A 4,212-nucleotide genomic window follows, 5' to 3' on the forward strand; every position below is an offset into this window, starting at 1 on the left:
GATGGCAGCATCCCCACCTGCCTCCCCTCCTCTTTCGGGGGTGGTGCATAGCTTGCCTCCCGGTCCCCCCTCCATCGGTGCCCCCCCCGAGGGCAGAGGAAGGAAGGATGCTGCCTGTCAGCCTGCTTTTTGGGTGAAAATAACTGCGGATGGGACTTGGTGGGGACCTGCAGCTTCTCAGAGATCTCCTGTCCCCCTCCCCAGTGCCCCTGGGCACAGGATGCGCCCTGTATCAGGGAGGCAAACACCACCTTTCCCCTTGAGCGTGTTATTCCCATCTGTTTGGGTGAGAACTGTGCTGCTGCCACAAGCTCTTCTGGAGTGCAGGTTTCATGGAGATCGCCAGCAAAGGCAGCCGGAGCGTGCTGGAGCCGGGAGACTGGACTTTGAGCGGTGGGGTGAGTTCTGGAGACAGGAAGGCTCCAGCCAGGCACGTCCTTGAGAGCTGGCTCTGTGGCGAGGCAAAACAAGGAGGAGGAGAGGCTTTTTGCTGCCTTTGGCATTGTTCCCGGCTCTGCAAGAAATCCCACGGTGCCCTTTGGGCCGGACCTACGCTAAACAGACCTGTTACAGCTGATACAACACACTGGTTGGGTGGAGGAACCTGAACCATCTACTCTCGGGGCACTGCAGATTTCATTTTGAAGAACAATTCTTACAGTTCGGGTGACAGGTAGCTTTGGTGGTGTAACTTGGCGATGCCCCTGTCTTCTGCTGCTTGGTTGTTGCCTGGCTGGAGTGCTCCAGGATGGATGGGAATAGCCTGGGTTGTGCTGGAGCTGTAAGGGAAGAGGGTGACAGTGCCTTGCTCTGCTTTTCAGCGCTGTGTCAAGCAGCCATGATAGCTACTGAGCTCTGCCGGGGGAAGGAACGGATCAGGCAGCAGGAAGGGAGATGCTTTTGCAGCAGAAAACAGGGTCTTGCATAAAACCCCGCCGTGCTGCCCCCAGGGAGCATCACCTCCAGGTCTGGCTGCTCATCCTGCCCGCACCACAGCTTGGACCCGTGCTGAGGAGCTCTGCAGCTGCATGTGGCTGCCCGGGTTTGTAAACTTGGCTCCGAATGGGGAAATGCTTTATTTTCCTGTGAACAGCCTCGTCGGAAGCAGGTTGTTTTGCAAAGCCGCTGCAGGAGGTGTGTTTCTCGGGTGAGGGTGGGATTTCTGGCTGCTTTTCCGATGGGGCTGTTGTCTTTCCCACCCTCTCTCTGCAGCTAGCCAGGCTGGGAGGAAGAATGCTTCAAGTGGCAGTTCAGACCTTTCCCTTCGAGACCTGAGCCTTGCAATGCCTGTTTTCCTCTTTTTATTACTCCCAACCCACTGGACTGCAATGCCCAAACCCACTCTTTATTATTGCTTCTCCCTCAAGCCAGCTCTGCTTTTTCTTCCCTGCACATGAGACCAGCCCAGCAGCGGATGTCCCTGGGGCTGGGCAGCTGCTGGAGCTCTGGAGAGGAGGAGGAACCAGGCTGGGGACTGTGGCATTTTGCTGTTTTCCAGTAAAATGATCAAACAAAAAAAATCGCTCCATAATGTCAGAGTGGGTTTTGCTTTTCCTTTCAGGAGGAGGGATGTCAGTGGCCTGGCAGCCCTGATAATGGGAAAATGATGCTGGCAGCCTGCAGGGATTTGCTTTCGCCTAGTGCCGTGCTAGTAGGGAGGAGACTTCCTGGGAATGTTGTACACCGGCTTAAGGAAAACCCCATTCTCCAAAGGGTTGGGCCAAGGTCCCACCATGGATTGTGGGATGGGAATTGGTGGGCTGCCAAGCCCATGGCTTCGGGAAGCTGGTCTCCACCCTGAGGCTCACTGCTGCAAGCAAACCTCCAGCAGTGCCAACCCACTTGCAGTGCAAGATTCGCATCCTCCGCTTTTCTATCTTCAGCCGGTTAGTAATTTTAAAGTGGGAATCATTTCCTTCTCCATCTTCAGCGTGGCGATGGCTGTGGCACCGGTGGCCGTGGCGGTGATGCACTGGTGGCTAACGGCTGCTCCTAAAGCTGCAGCACAGCTATTTGAATACCATCCTGCTTTGTCTTTGCCTGGGAGTCTCCCCTGCCTACTTGCTCTCCCATTCTCTCCTTTTGCTGACTTGTCATAAAAATTTACTACCTAAAGGTCTCGGTGCCCCACTTGTAACCAGCAACACCCACGGGCAAAAACAGCGTCTGGCAACCTCTGCCAGCAGCTGGACATGGAGCTGGTGAGCTGTACCTGTGCAGCTGTGGTCCGGGGCTGTGAAATACTGTCAGATTAGCTTAGAAACTGGTAAAAAGAGAGCTGTTTTCTGGTGGTTTGGTGATTTTTTTCTGGAGTTTGTGGTAGCCAAGCTTTCTTTGCGTTTCTAGCCATCGTTTGGTGCTGGTGTATAGTCCTGTCCCTCCTCCTCTGGGGTTTTTATTGAAACATGAGATTTTTCACTGCAAATCTCACCCTTCAGAACTCTTAAAGAAAAAAAAACCACCAAACCCCAAACAAACCAGGACTGGGAACAGTGACCTGGCCGAGGGTCCTGTCCCCAGGGTGACAGCTCAGTCCCAGCAGCTCCTTGCAGAAAAGGGGTGTTCTTCCACCCCAGGCCAGCCCACCCTGACCCTGGCGATGGGCTCAGATGCTGTGGAAACCCTTCCCTCTTGCTGGGTCTTGTTTGCTGGTGGATTTGTGTCTGGTCTAGCCTTCTGTCAGCGGGAGATAGTTCAGGTCCTCTCCCCGGCTGCTGTTTGAAAACATCTCCCATCGCCCCTCTGCTGCCGTCTCCCTGGGGGGGTGCAGACCTTGGGTAGAAAACTACTTGATAAAACCTTGAGAATTGGGAATAGCAGAAGCTTTCCATGTCTCCATCCAGAATATTTGGTCGCTGTCAGTGAGCTCTGCCAGTCAGCAAGGTGCTCGGTGCAGCTGGCTCAGGATTGAGTGTTTATGCAGGGGCAGGGGAGCTCCCAGTTTGTGGGGAAAGGCAGAAAACCTCCCAGTTTGGGGTCTGGAGTGCAAGAAGATGGGGGCTGGCATTTCAGGCTGCTGCAAAGCCGCACGGGGAAAGGATGCCATGTGAGAGGGCAGCTTGTATCCGCTTCCCTGACCCACACCTGGGTTCACCCCTGTGAAGGACGTGGATGCCCCGCAAGATGCTCACTGCGAGATCTCTGCTAAGCAGCTCCTCCCAGAGCGCCAGGTTTGGGATCTGGAGCAGCATGTGGTGACCAGACACCAGCTCAGGTGTCCGCAGCCTGTCTGTGGCACTATCCCCGTCCTCCCCCAGGCAGGTAGCATGGCCACCAGTGATGGCAAATCCGTGCTGTGGAGGTGCCGTGGGGTCGCTGGGCCACGTGTGTGCCACCACGCTGGGCTCCGTCCTGCCCACCGGCGGGTCTGCTCCGGGAGGTTTTCCCCATCCCGCGTCGGGGAGAATTTGTACTGGCTCTGACACTGCCCGGCACTGGGACCCGTGGCACGGAAACTGCCTCGGTTCTTCCGCAGCTTCCTGTCAGGTGCTGTGGGCTCCAGAAATAGCCGCTGCGCTGTCCGCTCCGTGCCGCAGCCGGACACCACCTCCAGCCGCGTGGGATGGGGCTGCCAGGTCCCCAGGGGAGGCCACGGGCGATGGGGTCTTGGCAGCACCCGCAGAGCAGGAGGATGGTGAGACATACTGACAGATATGTCTCCCAAAAGCAGGCTGCTGCCGAGGCCATGCCAATTACCTGCCGTCGAGGCAGGTTTTAATCGCCGCTCCAGTTGCGGATGCTGCCAGGTGGCAGTTGTCATCGGGAAAGTCCCTGCCGCTCCCTCTGGGTCATCTGAACTGGTGATCAGCCCGGATCGCTGGTGGCAAGAGTGTTAGTCTGAGGTTGAGATGGTTTTGGGTATGGGCTGCCCGTCTTCCCCTTTCAGAATGCCCCTCCTCGGCCCCCTCCCGCTCACCAGCTGCCTTGGCTGGCTGGAAGAGCACTTGGGGGTGCCCCCAGGCAACACCCCAACATCGCCCCTCGGGGCTGTCCTGGCTGCTGCCCTTTATACCAAGCTGGCATCAGGGGCGGGAGGGTGTTTTGGATGAGTTCCATCACCCCCAGGAGGTGGGTGAGACCTGGAGTCAGGATCCTGGTCAGACCTCGTCGAGGCGGGGGGGCTTAGGGCACCCACAAATGCAAGGAAGTAAAAAAAGCACATAGCATGCTGCGTGCGGGTGTTTCCACGTACTTTGCTCCCATCCCAGCGCA

The sequence above is a fragment of the Eurypyga helias genome, unplaced genomic scaffold (assembly GCF_000690775.1).
Source record: "Eurypyga helias isolate BGI_N326 unplaced genomic scaffold, ASM69077v1 scaffold24747, whole genome shotgun sequence".
NCBI classification, from domain to species: domain Eukaryota; kingdom Metazoa; phylum Chordata; class Aves; order Eurypygiformes; family Eurypygidae; genus Eurypyga; species Eurypyga helias.